The 17725-nt window shown below is 45.0% G+C and overlaps 1 protein-coding gene across 1 annotated transcript in view; it reads left to right on the forward strand.

The window, feature by feature from the left end:
• The first annotated feature begins 211 nt into the window (after positions 1-211).
• ARHGEF10L (Rho guanine nucleotide exchange factor 10 like) overlaps positions 212-17725 on the forward strand; it is a 66463-nt gene continuing 48949 nt past the window's right edge. The window contains exon 1 of the mRNA XM_075190632.1: positions 212-304. The gene's annotated coding sequence lies outside the window, so the exon portion shown is untranslated. The remainder of the gene's footprint in view (positions 305-17725) is intronic.

Genomic DNA, 17725 nt, shown 5'->3' on the forward strand with positions numbered 1-17725 from the left:
TATGTATGGTATGTAGGGGCCCCATCACAATTTTGCCATGGGGACCGGACATGTCTAGTTACGCCCCTGATACAGATAAGTTATGAATATCATATACTGGAATCTAAGTCCTGGTTGCAGAACCAGTTATATTTCATCGTACTCAGTTCCTGACAGCACTTGTTCTGTCTTGCACATAAACACGCATCAAGGAGAACAGGTTCTGATTGGGTGATCAGCTGGTGTTCCTGAGCCTTCCAGAGTTATTGACGTTGATAAGATTGTCCCACACAGCGATACAGAACTGGGGAGGCGGAACACAAGTGTGAGTATCTGCTACTGGCAGTGTGTTGGGGGTTACTAAGATTTCCTGGGTGGTTAATCCGGGGTCACTCTGCTTAAAGACCAACAACAGGAAACAGGTCCTGAATTCTTTCCCCAGCATTTCATAGTTTGTGGCTGTACAGAGGGGGCATTATATCTCACTACATGACAACACGCACACTGTGTTCTTCATATCTAGGGTCACACGTGACTGGTGAAGACAACACGGATAGATTCAGCTCATTGTGTGTGTCAGAATGCTTGGTCTGACAGGTGGATGACAGTGTACTCAGGGCTGTACTTGTATATACATATAAGATTATTGGGCACTGCAACTTATTCCACTGGGAAAGGTTGTGGTTATTGTTTTGTTCCGACATTTCGGCCCTGTAGTATTTTGGAAGTGGTGAGAAAGTAATAGGGGCAGCTCCATGTATGTGATAAATGAGGAGATGTAATGTTCTGCAGCATATATCAGTTTTTATCTCTTCAGGGAACTGACTGACTATGGGGAGATATTTTTTCGTACAGAGACATTCTAACCCATTAGAGGCCATTTATAAAGCGCAAAACACCAAAGGCGCAATGCAAATCCTCCAAGTGTGCCCAGACAGCCGCCAAAGCACATATGTTTATACAGGCGCTGTCTGCGAAGGGACAGAAGTTTGCACCGGCAGACGGGAGCAGTTGGGCGGGATGAGGGCGTTTCTTGAACAGTACAGTGTAGGGGCGCAGTGTGGAGATCCGCTCTCATCCTGTACCTCTAGTAGGATGGATCTCATGTACCTCTAGTAGGATGGATCTCATGTACCTCTAGTAGGATGGATCTCATGTACCTCTAGTAGGATGGATCTCATGTACCTCTAGTAGGATGGATCTCATGTACCTCTAGTAGGATGGATCTCAAGCCTTCTAGTCATGGTGGAAACGCACATTTCTAGGCTGTACTTGCACAATGTAAAACAAAGCTTCAAGCACACAAAAGGGCCACATGTAATGAAGGGGGTCCTGATACCCCCTAACCCTCAATATTAATTTAAACCATAGTCGAGGCTGAACTGAGGGGAATAACTGAACGGGAGGGGGGGGGGGGGTTATGAAAAGGGAGGTGTCTGGAGTTTGATGGGATGTTTACACTTTTGCACAGCGCAGCTCTTCCAATTTTTCCATTCTCCGCGTTTGCGGGGAGCGGATGAGTGTTTGTGTAATGGGAGAACCGTTTAGGAGGCGATGTGGGGTGTGCACCATGTGTGCTACAGAATTAACCTCCAATTTGTTATTCACTTGGTACCTGTTGTCTGACTGTGTCACCTATACACAGATAGCTACACGTGGGGGTGTAGTGTTACACCCTATAATCATCTGTACTGTATCCTGGATACAACTGGATACTATGTAATAAAAGACAGGATAGCATAAAGTTTTTACAAAATCTAATTGTAGTTGTCACTATTTACACCCGGTGTCTCAGGGTTGTTCATGTCAGGAGGGGATGTGTGACTGTATCTGGTAATATCAGGAGGGGGCGTGTGACTGTATCTGTTAGTATCAGGAGGGGACGTGTGACTGTATATAATAGTATCAGGAGGGGACGTGTGACTGTATCTGGTAGTATCAGGAGGGGACGTGTGACTGTATATAATAGTATCAGGAGGGGACGTGTTACTGTATTTGGTAGTATCAAGAGGGGACGTGTGACTGTATTTTGTCGTATCAGGAGGGGACATGTGACTGTATTTGGTAGTATCAAGAGGGGACGTGTGACTGTATCTTGTAGTATCAGGAGGGGTCGTGTGACTGTATCTTGTAGTATCAAGAGGGGATGTGTGACTGTATCTGGTAGTAAGAGGAGGGGATGTGTGACTGTATATAATAGTATCAGGAGGGGACATGTGACTGTATCTGGTAGTATGAGGAGGGGATGTGTGACTGTATCTGGTAGTATCAGGAGGGGACGTGTGACTGTATCTGATAGTATCAGGGGGGGACGTGTGACTGTATATAATAGTATCAGGAGGGGACGTGTGACTGTATCTGGTGATATGAGGAGGAGATGTGTGACTGTATCTGGTAGTATCAGGAAGGAACATGTGACTGTATCTGCTAGTATCAGGAGGGGACGTGTGACTGTATATAATAGTATCAGGAGGGGACGTGTTACTGTATTTGGTAGTATCAAGAGGGGACGTGTTACTGTATTTGGTAGTATCAAGAGGGGACATGTGACTGTATCTGGTAGTATCAGGAGGGGACGTGTGACTGTATTTGGTAGTATCAAGAGGGGACGTGTGACTGTATCTTGTAGTATCAGGAGGGGTCGTGTGGCTGTATCTTGTAGTATCAAGAGGGGACTTGTGACTGTATGTGGTAGTATCAGGAGGGGACGTGTGACTGTATCTGGTAGTATCAGGAGGGGACGTGTGACTGTATATAATTGTATCAGGAGGGGACGTGTTACTGTATTTGGTAGTATCAAGAGGGGACGTGTGACTGTATTTTGTCGTATCAGGAGGGGACATGTGACTGTATTTGGTAGTATCAAGAGGGGACGTGTGACTGTATCTTGTAGTATCAGGAGGGGTCGTGTGGCTGTATCTTGTAGTATCAAGAGGGGACTTGTGACTGTATGTGGTAGTATCAGGAGGGGACGTGTGACTGTATCTGGTAGTATCAGGAGGGGACGTGTGACTGTATATAATTGTATCAGGAGGGGACGTGTTACTGTATTTGGTAGTATCAAGAGGGGACGTGTGACTGTATTTTGTCGTATCAGGAGGGGACATGTGACTGTATTTGGTAGTATCAAGAGGGGACGTGTGACTGTATCTTGTAGTATCAGGAGGGGTCGTGTGACTGTATCTTGTAGTATCAAGAGGGGATGTGTGACTGTATCTGGTAGTAAGAGGAGGGGATGTGTGACTGTATATAATAGTATCAGGAGGGGACATGTGACTGTATCTGGTAGTATGAGGAGGGGATGTGTGACTGTATCTGGTAGTATCAGGAGGGGACGTGTGACTGTATCTGATAGTATCAGGGGGGGACGTGTGACTGTATATAATAGTATCAGGAGGGGACGTGTGACTGTATCTGGTGATATGAGGAGGAGATGTGTGACTGTATCTGGTAGTATCAGGAAGGAACATGTGACTGTATCTGCTAGTATCAGGAGGGGACGTGTGACTGTATATAATAGTATCAGGAGGGGACGTGTTACTGTATTTGGTAGTATCAAGAGGGGACGTGTTACTGTATTTGGTAGTATCAAGAGGGGACATGTGACTGTATCTGGTAGTATCAGGAGGGGACGTGTGACTGTATTTGGTAGTATCAAGAGGGGACGTGTGACTGTATCTTGTAGTATCAGGAGGGGTCGTGTGGCTGTATCTTGTAGTATCAAGAGGGGACTTGTGACTGTATGTGGTAGTATCAGGAGGGGACGTGTGACTGTATCTGGTAGTATCAGGAGGGGACGTGTGACTGTATATAATTGTATCAGGAGGGGACATGTTACTGTATTTGGTAGTATCAAGAGGGGGCGTGTGACTGTATCTTGTCGTATCAGGAGGGGACATGTGACTGTATCTTGTAGTATCAAGAGGAGATGTGTGACTGTATCTGGTAGTAAGAGGAGGGGATGTGTGACTGTATATAATAGTATCAGGAGGGGACGTGTGACTGTATCTGGTAGTATGAGGAGGGTATGTGTGACTGTATCTGGTAGTATCAGGAAGGAACGTGTGACTGTATCTGGTAGTATCAGGAGGGGACCTGTGACTGTATCTGATAGTATCAGGAGGGGACGTGTGACTGTATATAATAGTATCAGGAGGGGACGTGTGACTGTATTTGGTAGTATCAAGAGGGGACGTGTGACTGTATCTTGTCGTATCAGGAGGGGACATGTGACTGTATCTGGTAGTATCAGGAGGGGACGTGTTACTGTATTTGGTAGTATCAAGAGGGGGCGTGTGACTGTATCTTGTCGTATCAGGAGGGGACATGTGACTGTATCTCGTAGTATCAGGAGGGGACGTGTGACTGTATTTGGTAGTATCAAGAGGGGACGTGTGACTGTATCTTGTAGTATCAGGAGGGGTCGTGTGACTGTATCTTGTAGTATCAAGAGGAGATGTGTGACTGTATCTGGTAGTAAGAGGAGGGGATGTGTGACTGTATATAATAGTATCAGGAGGGGACGTGTGACTGTATCTGGTAGTATGAGGAGGGTATGTGTGACTGTATCTGGTAGTATCATGAAGGAACGTGTGACTGTATCTGGTAGTATCAGGAGGGGACGTGTGACTGTATCTGATAGTATCAGGAGGGGACGTGTGACTGTATATAATAGTATCAGGAGGGGTCGTGTGACTGTATATAATAGTATCAGGAGGGGACGTGTGACTGTATTTGGTAGTATCAAGAGGGGACGTGTGACTGTATCTTGTCGTATCAGGAGGGGACATGTGACTGTATCTAGTAGTATCAGGAGGGGACGTGTTACTGTATTTGGTAGTATCAAGAGGGGACGTGTGACTGTATCAGGAGGGGACGTGTGACTGTATCTGGTAGTATGAGGAGGGGACGTGTGACTGTATCTGGTAGTATGAGGAGGGGATGTGTGACTGTATCTGGTAGTATCAGGAAGGAACGTGTGACTGTATCTGGTAGTATCAGGAGGGGACGTGTGACTGTATCTGATAGTATCAGGAGGGGAGGTGTGACTGTATATAATAGTATCAGGAGGGGTCGTGTGACTGTATCTTGTCGTATCAGGAGGGGACATGTGACTGTATCTGGTAGTATCAGGAGGGGACGTGTTACTGTATTTGGTAGTATAAAGAGGGGACGTGTGACTGTATCAGGTAGTATGAGGAGGGGATGTGTGACTGTATCTGGTAGTATCAGGAAGGAACGTGTGACTGTATCTGGTAGTATCAGGAGGGGACGTGTGACTGTATCTGATAGTATCAGGAGGGGAGGTGTGACTGTATATAATAGTATCAGGAGGGGTCGTGTGACTGTATCTTGTCGTATCAGGAGGGGACATGTGACTGTATCTGGTAGTATCAGGAGGGGACGTGTTACTGTATTTGGTAGTATAAAGAGGGGACGTGTGACTGTATCAGGTAGTATCAGGAGGGGACGTGTGACTATCTGGTAGTATGAGGAGGGGACGTGTGACTGTATCTGGTAGTATGAGGAGGGGACGTGTGACTGTATCTGGTAGGATCAGGAGGGGACGTGTGACTGTATCTGGTAGGGTCAGGAGGGGACGTGTGACTGTATCTTGTAGGATCAGGAGGGGACGTGTGACTGTATCTGGTGGTGTCAGGAGGGGATGTGTGACTGTATCTGGGTCAGGAGGGGACATGTTACTGTCTTTGGTAGGGTCAGGAGGAGACATGTGACTGTATCTGGTGGTGTCAGGAGGGGACGTGTGACTGTATCTGGTAGTATGAGGAGGGGACGTGTGACTGTATCTGGTAGGATCAGGAGGGGACGTGTGACTGTATCTGGGTCAGGAGGGGACGTGTGACTGTATCTGGGTCAGGAGGGGACGTGTGACTGTATCTGGGTCAGGAGGGGATGTGTGACTATATCTGGGTCAGGAGGGGCCGTGTGACTGTCTTTGGTAGGGTCAGGAGGAGACATGTGACTGTATCTGGTGGTGTCAGGAGGGGACGTGTGACTGTATGTGGTAGGGTCAGGAGGGGACGTGTGACTGTATCTGGTAGGGTCAGGAGGGGACGTTTGACTGTATCTGGTGGTGGCAGGAGGGGACATGTGACTGTTTTCAACCAGAAGGGGGCGGCAGTGAGAGGAATCACTATACTACAGGACTTCTATAATAGATGCCCATACTGTACATTGGCATCGCATGCTGAATGCACACAACTGCTAAGGGGCATATTCAAATAGCTTTTCGGTCCTTGATTACGCACGGCTGCGTGTTTAAAGTGACAATATGGTACCGCAACATTGCGGATTTCCCTTCGCAACCCTATGGGGTGCGCACAAAAATCTGCGATGTTGCGGTATCGGGACTCATGCAGCCGCGCGTAATTGTGTACCGAAAAGCTAATTGAAAAGTGTTTATATTTCCTGGTTCAGTCCTCATTTATAAATATGTGACTGTATCTGGTAGTATCAGGAGGGGACGTGTTACTGTATTTGGTAGTATCAAGAGGGGACGTGTGACTGTATCAGGTAGTATCAGGAGGGGACGTGTGACTGTATCTGGTAGTATGAGGAGGGGACGTGTGACTGTATCTGGTAGTATGAGGAGGAGACGTGTGACTGTATCTGGTAGGATCAGGAGGGGACGTGTGACTGTATCTGGTAGGGTCAGGAGGGGACGTTTGACTGTATCTGGTGGTGTCAGGAGGGGACGTGTGACTGTTTTCAACCAGAAGGGGGCGGCAGTGAGAGGAATCACTATACTACAGGACTTCTATAATAGATGCCCATACTGTACATTGGCATCGCATGCTGAATGCACACAACTGCTAAGGGGCATATTCAAATAGCTTTTCGGTCCTTGATTACGCACGGCTGCGTGTTTAAAGTGACAATATGGTACCGCAACATTGCGGATTTCCCTTCGCAACCCTATGGGGTGCGCACAAAAATCTGCGATGTTGCGGTATCGGGACTCGTGCAGCCGCGCGTAATTGTGTACCGAAAAGCTAATTGAAAAGTGTTTATATTTCCTAGTTCAGTCCTCATTTATAAATATTTGTGATTGATATTTTTTTAACTGAGAATATTCAATTTTCCGATATTCTGCATATGTACAGTATCAGTTTTATGTATGCAAATCTCAGTATATGTTATTGTTGTTCATACCAACTGCACAGTACCACTTCTCTTGCCCTGTATGCTGGGTGATATTCTCAGTATCTGTTATGCTGTGTGTATGGCTGCACAGTACCACTTCTCTTGCCCTGTACTAGGAGCAGGCTGGGTGATATTCTCAGTATCTGTTATGCTGTGTGTATGGCTGCACAGTACCACTTCTCTTGCCCTGTACTAGGAGCAGGCTGGGTGATATTCTCAGTATCTGTTATGCTGTGTGTATGGCTGCACAGTACCACTTCTTTTGCCATATACTAGGAGCAGGCTGGGTGATATTCTCAGTACATGTTATGCTGTGTGTATGGCTGCACAGTACCACTTCTCTTGCCCTGTACTTGGAGCAGGCTGGGTGATATTCTCAGTATCTGTTATGCTGTGTGTATGGCTGCACAGTACCACTTCTCTTGCCCTGTACTAGGAGCAGGCTGGGTGATATTCTCAGTATCTGTTATGCTGTGTGTATGACTGCACAGTACCACTTCTCTTGCCCTGTACTAGGAGCAGGCTGGGTGATATTCTCAGTACATGTTATGTTGTGTGTATGGCTGCACAGTACCACTTCTCGTGCCCTGTACTAGGAGCAGGCTGGGTGATATTCTCAGTACATGTTATGCTGTGTATGGCTGCACAGTACCACTTCTCTTGCCCTGTACTAGGATGCTTCATGTGTAACATATATAGGAGCCGGCTGAGTTGCTCTCCCGACCATGTCCCTGTATCCGGGGGCGGAAATAGACCCTGCGCATCAGCCCCCAGGAGCAGGGACCAGTCAGTGGCCGGTGATTGGCTGCTGGGAGGAGGGCTGGGCCCCGTGCAGGGAGCCCGGGAGGTGACAGGTGCGGAGGAAGCAGGAGACCCCCGGACCCTCTGTGTGACCATAAGGCGGGTGAGTGTCTGACCCGCTGCCCCCTCCCCCCACCCGGACGGGGCTTTGTTACATAGTAACCGGGCACAATGGTCGGACTCACAGCAACAGCAGCTGCCGCCCCCCCCCTCACCCCCCCCCCCCCCCGCTTTGTTGTGTGTGGTTGTCTGTAGGATGACTGGGAATGTGACTGTGTCATGTAGTAGTGGTATATAGAGGTATATGTGTGAGGTTATAGTGTTATATAGAGGTATATGTGTGAGGTTATAGTGTTATATAGAGGTATATGTGTGAGGTTATAGTGTTATATAGAGGTATACGTGTGAGGTTATAGTGTTATATAGAGGTATACGTGTGAGGTTATAGTGTAATATAGAGGTATACGTGTGAGGTTATAGTGTTATATAGAGGTATACGTGTGAGGTTATAGTGTTATATAGAGGTATACGTGTGAGGTTATAGTGTAATATAGAGGTATACGTGTGAGGTTATAGTGTAATATAGAGGTATACGTGTGAGGTTATAGTGTTATATAGAGGTATACGTGTGAGGTTATAGTGTAATATAGAGGTATACGTGTGAGGTTATAGTGCTATATAGAGGTATACGTGTGAGGTTATAGTGTTATATAGAGGTATACGTGTGAGGTTATAGTGTTATATAGAGGTATACGTGTGAGGTTATAGTGTTATATAGAGGTATACGTGTGAGGTTATAGTGTTATATAGAGATATACGTGTGAGGTTATAGTGTTATATAGAGGTATACGTGTGAGGTTATAGTGTAATATAGAGGTATACGTGTGAGGTTATAGTGTAATATAGAGGTATACGTGTGAGGTTATAGTGTAATATAGAGGTATACGTGTGAGGTTATAGTGTAATATAGAGGTATACGTGTGAGGTTATAGTGTAATATAGAGGTATACGTGTGAGGTTATAGTGTTATATAGAGGTATACGTGTGAGGTTATAGTGTTATATAGAGGTATACGTGTGAGGTTATAGTGTAATATAGAGGTATACGTGTGAGGTTATAGTGTTATATAGAGGTATATGTATGGAATATAATACAGGGTGATAAGTATTGGGGGCATATTCAATTAGCTTTCCGGTTCTTGGTAACGCGCGTTACCGCGAAACCTGCGTAGTATTGCCGGTAATACGGTACCGCAATAACGCATATTCTCGTGCGCAACCCTATGGGGTGCGAATGAAAATCCACGTTATTGCGGTACCGTGGATTGACTTCGCGGGCCGTTCCGGCGCTATCCCACGAACCGGAAAGCTAATTGAATATGCCCCTTGGATTGTAGTGTAAGGGGCGTATTCAATTGTCGGCGGAAACGCCGACAATCCCGCGGTCCGCGCACTATTACCGTTATTACGGTAATAGTGCGCAGAAAAAAACGTTAATACTGTAATTTTCTTGCTGGATTTCAGCTTGCGGCTCCCTGAGCCACGAGCTGAAATCCAGCTAACTATTACCGTATTAACGTTAATAGTTTGTCCGCGGCGCGGAAAAACAAACAGTTGAATATGCCCCTAAGACAATAAACAGAGGGTGGTCTGTGTACTGGAGGTGAGAGGACAACAGCCGGAGGAGTGTGTGTCTGAGGGCTGGAGCTGTATACGAGCATCGTATAGTAATAATCAGATATGTTCTATAATTTATTTATATATATATATATATATATATATATATATATATATATATATATATATATATATATATATGCCATATGGTTACAGTGTTTGCACTGTGCTTGTAGTAAGTTCAGTGTCAGGTACAGGACCTAGTAATGACACCACATTGTATCCCGGGGTCATTTACAGGACCTGCTCTAATTCCAGAGGATCAGTATGGGTTAGCACGCTATATATACTATAATATTATATATATGATATTATAATATAATATAGCAGTGTGTGTGGGCTGGAGGGAGGTCTGGGGGTATAATTACTAAACTGCGGGTTTGAAGAAGTGGAGATGTTGCTTATAGCAAGTAGTCATCATCATCATCATTTCTATAGCACCAGCAGTTTCCCTAGCGCTTTACAATTGGGAACAATCAGTAATAAAACAATACTGGGTAATACATACATAGGTAGAGGTTAGAGGGCCCTGCTCACAAGCTTACAGTCTATGGGACAATAGTTTGATACATAAGGGTAATGGCTACATCATATTGCACATTGGTCCAGCTAGAATGCAAAGGTTACAAAGTATTTGGTGAGCTGTGTGATCAGTCACACAGCAATGTTGGTCAAAGGGTTGTTGTCTTATGTTAGCTGTGTAGAGGGTGATGATAGGGTAACCTAGGGAGTGTGGTTGAGGATTATTATAAGCTTTATTATTATAAGGTGATTCTAGTTACCATTTATTTAGTACATTCTACAAAATGACAGCTAAGAATCTGATTGGTTGCTATAAGCAACATCTCCACTTTTTCAAACCCGCAGTTTAGTAAATATACCCCCTAGTTGGCCGATGTCTCATATTAGTCACCCACACTAGACCCCATATAATCCAGACTTCGTTACTACAGTCTCATTAATGTGCACAATGTTCCTCTCTCCATGTCTGCCTCAGTCTACTGGTTATAGGAGACTGGATACAGACTGGTACCGTATTACTGGGTATAGGAGACTGGATACAGACTGGTACCGTATTACTGGTTATAGCAGACTGGATACAGACTGGTACCGTATTACTGGTTATAGGAGACTGGATACAGACTGGTACCGTATTACTGGTTATAGGAGACTGGATACAGACTGGTACCGTATTACTGGGTATAGGAGACTGGATACAGACTGGTACCGTATTACTGGGTATAGGAGACTGGATACAGACTGGTACCGTATTACTGGTTATAGGAGACTGGATGCAGACTGGTACCGTATTACTGGTTATAGGAGACTGGATGCAGACTGGTACCGTATTACTGGTTATAGGAGACTGGATACAGACTGGTACCGTATTACTGGGTATAGGAGACTGGATACAGACTGGTACCGTATTACTGGTTATAGGAGACTGGATACAGACTGGTACCGTATTACTGGTTATAGCAGACTGGATACAGACTGGTACCGTATTACTGGTTATAGGAGACTGGATACAGACTGGTACCGTATTACTGGGTATAGGAGACTGGATACAGACTGGTACCGTATTACTGGGTATAGGAGACTGGATACAGACTTGGTACCGTATTACTGGTTATAAGAGACTGGATACAGACTGGTACCGTATTACTGGTTATAGGAGACTGGATACAGACTGGTACCGTATTACTGGTTATAGGAGACTGGATACAGACTGGTACCGTATTACTGGGTATAGGAGACTGGATACAGACTGGTACCGTATTACTGGTTATAGGAGACTGGATGCAGACTGGTACCGTATTACTGGTTATAGGAGACTGGATGCAGACTGGTACCGTATTACTGGTTATAGGAGACTGGATGCAGACTGGTACCGTATTACTGGTTATAGGAGACTGGATACAGACTGGTACCGTATTACTGGGTATAGGAGACTGGATACAGACTGGTACCGTATTACTGGTTATAGCAGACTGGATACAGACTGGTACCGTATTACTGGTTATAGCAGACTGGATACAGACTGGTACCATATTACTGGTCATAGCAGACTGGATACAGACTGGTACCGTATTACTGGTCATAGGAGACTGGATACATACTGGTACCGTATTACTGGTTATAGGAGACTGGATACAGACTGGTACCGTATTACTGGTTATAGGAGACTGGATACAGACTGGTACCGTATTACTGGGTATAGGAGACTGGATACAGACTGGTACCGTATTACTGGTTATAGGAGACTGGATACAGACTGGTACCGTATTACTGGTTATAGGAGACTGGATACAGACTGGTACCGTATTACTGGTTATAGGAGACTGGATACAGACTGGTACCGTATTACTGGTTATAGGAGACTGGATACAGACTGGTACCGTATTACTGGTTATAGGAGACTGGATACAGACTGGTACCGTATTACTGGTTGTAGGAGACTGGATACAGACTGGTACCGTATTACTGGTTATAGGAGACTGGATACAGACTGGTACCGTATTACTGGGTATAGGAGAGTCACATACAGACTGGTACCGTATTACTAGTTATAGGAGAGTCACATACAGACTGGTACCGTATTACTGGTTATAGGAGACTGGATACAGACTGGTACCGTATTACTGGGTATAGGAGAGTCACATACAGACTGGTACCGTATTACTAGTTATAGGAGAGTCACATACAGACTGGTACCGTATTACTGGTTATAGGAGACTGGATACAGACTGGTACCGTATTACTGGTTATAGGAGAGTCACATACCGACTGCTACCGTATAACTGGTTATAGGAGACTGGATACAGACTGGTACCGTATTACTGGTTATAGGAGACTGGATGCAGACTGGTACCGTATTACTGGTTATAGGAGACTGGATGCAGACTGGTACCGTATTACTGGTTATAGGAGACTGGATGCAGACTGGTACCGTATTACTGGTTATAGGAGACTGGATGCAGACTGGTACCGTATTACTGGTTATAGGAGACTGGATGCAGACTGGTACCGTATTACTGGTTATAGGAGACTGGATACAGACTGGTACCGTATTACTGGGTATAGGAGAGTCACATACAGACTGGTACCGTATTACTGGTTATAGGAGACTGGATACAGACTGGTACCGTATTACTGGTTATAGGACACTGGATACAGACTGGTACCGTATTACTGGGTATAAGAGACTGGATACAGACTGGTACCGTATTACTGGTTATAGGAGACTGGATGCAGACTGGTACCGTATTACTGGTTATAGGAGACTGGATACAGACTGGTACCGTATTACTGGTTATAGGAGACTGGATACAGACTGGTACCGTATTACTGGTTATAGGAGACTGGATGCAGACTGGTACCGTATTACTGGTTATAGGAGACTGGATGCAGACTGGAACCGTATTACTGGGTATAGGAGACTGGATACAGACTGGTACCGTATTACTGGTTATAGGAGACTGGATGCAGACTGGTACCGTATTACTGGGTATAGGAGACTGGATACAGACTGGTACCGTATTACTGGGTATAGGAGAGTCACATACAGACTGGTACCGTATTACTGGTTATAGGAGAGTCACATACAGACTGGTACCGTATTACTGGTTATAGGAGACTGGATACAGACTGGTACCGTATTACTGGTTATAGGAGGGTCAGTTGCGGGCTGGTACCGTATTACTGGTTATAGGAGCCTCAGTAACAGGCTGGTCCTGTTTTACTGGTTATAGGAGCCTCAGTAACAGGCTGGTACCGTATTACTGGTTATAGGAGAGACAGACACAGTTGGCAGAGGATAGGACCTGCTGAAGAGGCTGCAGTGTGGGAGAGGTGAGAGGAGTTTTGTTGGTAACTATAAATATAACTGTCATTGTGATATTCTATAATACAGTAGGAGTATTTATTGAAACTGGTGCAGAGGGTAAAGATGCTGTAAGCCATAGCAGCAAGACAGAAGGTTTTACTCTGTAATCATTTTATTTCTGCTACAAGTGACGGATCTGAAAGCTTTTGGTTACTTTTGTCCTGTTAGTTAGTTTTCTAAAATCCCCCTTTCCCTTGTATAACTGTAATGGTTAGTTATTTGTGTTATTTATGTGGTAACACAGATGCATCATGCGCATTGACATTTACTTTGTGTGTGGATATATATATATATATATTATATGGGATATATACACCTCTATCTCTCTCTCTCTCTCTTTGTTTATATATACATATATATAGAGAGAGAGTTCTGCAGACGGTGTCGCTATAAGGAGTAGCAGCTCTATATACTGGATGTGCAGAGATGGACACACACACACTGGCTGTCAGTAGATCTCAACCTCATACATCCAGTGCTCTCTGCCATTGGGATGTGGACAGTTTCCTAATTTAGAAAGTTATTCTGTCACCAGCTGGTCTAGTGATGGGTATTTCATCTCTATAACACCCACAACATATCAGGTTACCAAACTCAGCATTAGCGGAGGGGGCAGTGAGCCTATGGAAGCCGCTACAGATTGTAGTATCATGTGTTATTGTAGTGTAATACAGAGGTATATGTGTGTCATTGTAATGTAATACAGAGGTATATGTGTGTTATTGTAGTGTAATACAGAGGTACATGTGTGGCTGTAGTGTAATACAGAGGTATATGTGTGTTATTGTAGTGTAATACAGAGGTACGTATGTGAGGCTGTAGTGTAATACAGAGGTACGTATGTGAGGTTGTAGTGTAATACAGAGGTACATGTGTAAAGTAAAGGTGTACTCCATTATTTGTCACCTTCTTTATATCGCTACTTTCCACAATAGGGGTGGAGCCTACACAGAAGTAGGGGGAGCTTCACCCCAAAGGGGGTCTTTCTGGCAGATTGAGCAGGGGCTTATTTTGTCCTGATTTTAGTGCGTATAATTGTTGGGAGGACTATAACCCCACTCCCTGGACTGGTACCTCCCTCCCTGGGAACGCAGCGCACATTACCGCTCAGCGCAGGTAGAGGATCGGCCGCTCTCCGTCCAAGGGTCAGATACAGGGAAACGCTTCATATGACGTGTGATTTGCTGCTTCTCTTACAAACGCTGACTCGCAGCAGCCATGAATATATTCTGTGTGTTAGTTGTGTCTACATTCACTTTACTTCCACCTAACTCCAATAAGACACATAGGGAAGATTCCTAACGTATGTACACCTTACATCGAACGGAGAACGCTGTTCTAATGAGAGCGCCATCGACACCAAAGCAGTAAAGATATTTTTTTTGCGCCATAAGATGAGTCTACAACCTGAACGTACCAGCTGTGCGATCTGCGCACCATGTAGTGTGTTGGAGGGGGGTGCAGGGGGACTATCAGCGGGTCCCAGGGGGTCATCGGTACCAGGAAATGTGGGAGACGTTTATTTAATATATTAATTACTTAGGTCTATAATTCAGTCTAGTGTTTTTCCACCTGTCTGATTTGTGCTTTTACTGGGAGGACAGAGATTACACAGTAACTGGTACAATGCAGAATCTACAGCTGCTAATTATCAGAGGGCCAAGTGCAAAAGTTTGATTGGGGTATTCCAACTTTTCATCAAGATATTCACATTGTATGTATTCTGCCTATATGCAGAATATACCGCATACATTGTATATAGGTCCTACGTTATAACTCGCACTGACTGAGACGGTGTAAGTACTTATATTGAGCAGCGAGAGCCATTCACACCTTTAAATACAGACGTATGTTTTACATTGTGCATGAACCCACGTACTTCACGTCTACTCATGGAACAAGAATTTAGGCTGCTCTATAAAGGGGATTTCTGGGCTCCTATTATCTCCACCTGTGATTGCCTATGAATTTGTTGCGTTGTCGTTCCACCAACTGCACAATACTGCGCATTGCATGCTGGATGTAATTCTCAGTATCACACTGCAGGTTTGGACAAATGCACAGTAGCACTTGTAGTATTTTGTACACTGGTTGTAATTCTCAGTATCTGTTCTCGTGCTGACATTTATTGAGTCACTATTTAAAACAACGAGGAACCAATTTTTGTGACATTATGAGGAATATTCTGCGGCGGAAGCAGCTGTCTGTATTACAGCATCGCGCATATAGCGCAGCCCAATTTTACTCCTCTTCCCTCTAGGAGATCCCAAAGGAGAGATCACAGTGTGGGTGCAGGGGGCATGTAACTGCAGATCATTTCATCAAGATCCCAACCCACCCACCTCACTGGTAAGTGAGCAGGAGAATGGACGGCTCTCCCGGGGTAAGTACCCGAAATTCGGGAGTAGGCAAGAATGGCGTTGTGTGGCTCTGAGTAGGTTCCTCTGTGCACACCACGTGTAGTATTGTCGTGGAGGATATTTATTTACTAACATCCATCATGATATGTTTACTAACCTTGACAATGTATATTTTGCATTTTCAATACTCGTCAATACGCTGAAGCTTATTAGGCCCAGATAATGGGGATAGATAGTGGGCAACACAGGCTCCTGCCTAGGGCCAGTAGGTTCTGAAGGACGTGAGTTCTTAGGGACCGTGTCCTTGACCTTATTTCTTATTGTATGACCGGGGCAACACAATCGTGATAGAACCAGAAATCTCTGTTACAGGGTGTCTGTATCCTAGTATCTGACTGCGTGTGTAGTGACACAGGTGGGGACAGTCCTGCCCCCAGGGGGTGTATGATTACACAATACATATATATATATATAATTATTGTACCAGAAGCCAGCAAGCGGCATCTGCTCTCAGCTGGGCCGGTGATGTATGACACAGGAATGCAGAACTACGTGATGTATGTGCACGTGTCATCTCCTGCGTGTTCTCCTATGACACAACATGTTTGGAGCCGGCATCTCCTCCATGGTCTAAATTTAGGGCAAGAAGCAACGAAATCACTGTCTGACCTACTAACCACCGGTTCTGCTGTGTGCAGCTTCCTCTGAGCTCTAGAACAATACGAAGGAATGGACCCAACAGTACTTTACGTGGTGTGAGGGGAAGTTCAGATTTTTGCAGACTTTCCAATGCAGATTAGATAAAATCGATGAAGTTAAAGGTAGAATAGGAAAGGATAATATGACCCCTTTGCAGTGACATCACTGGTCCATGTGTTTACATTAACTAATCTTATTACCAAGGAGACTGTTTACCTGTCAGTCAGATCTGTCAAGCTTTTGGCTGCTGTGCCCTCTCCCTCCCTCCCTTCCCCATTCCAGTGCGATGCGTGGTAGAGAATGGTCCTAGACAGACAGCCGCAGTTACGTACATACTTGTCTATTGTTAATACGTTCGTTGCAGGTGAGACGCGATGATGCCTCTTCCGGGGCAAGGCGTATAATGACGCTAATTTCATCATCGCTTCACTGTGGTGGGTGGAGCTTGATGACACAATTCGCATCTTGAGTGGGCGGGCAAAGTGTAGGATGATGTAGTTTGCGTCACTGTGGCGTGGCCCCACCCACTTTGCACGCAGGTAAGCGCTGAGAATTGCCTGCTATCCTGGGGGTCGCAACTCTTTCCTGGAGCCTATGGTGATGTGTATAATATATAGCTCACAGGATTGCAAACGTCACAATGTCGAACAGATCCTCTTACTCCAACAACAGTGCTGAGTTATATCGGAGTAAATGATTAAATGAGGTTGAATAAATTGTGTGCTCAGGTTAGAGCTTTGCTTGGCTCAGTTCAGATTAAACGGCTGGACGAGAAAGCAACTATTTTTTTTTCCTGAATCCGCATAATCATTTCCTCGGGCTGTTAAGTGCAGTGTGGAAGCGTAAAGACACTTTGTTCTAAATAAATGTCTGTGAAATTCTGTTTACCAGTGAGGTAGGTAACATGCCTGAGATCACTGATGTGTTTATACTGGATTAAATCTGGCCTTCATAGAAAGCAGACGGTGGTGCTTCTCTATCTCACAGCAGTGCACGGCCAGGGCTCGTAAGATTGGCTAACAAATCGCCATGGTAACAGAAATGATTTGGCTGCAGATTGGTGGATTCACACACACACAGCATGGTCAGTCACAGTGAGCTAACTGATGTGCTGTGCTTTGAAATTTAAGCTTTTCTTCTTTGAGATGAATCCTAAACTC

Source organism: Mixophyes fleayi, chromosome 11 (assembly GCF_038048845.1).
Source record: "Mixophyes fleayi isolate aMixFle1 chromosome 11, aMixFle1.hap1, whole genome shotgun sequence".
Taxonomy (NCBI): domain Eukaryota; kingdom Metazoa; phylum Chordata; class Amphibia; order Anura; family Limnodynastidae; genus Mixophyes; species Mixophyes fleayi.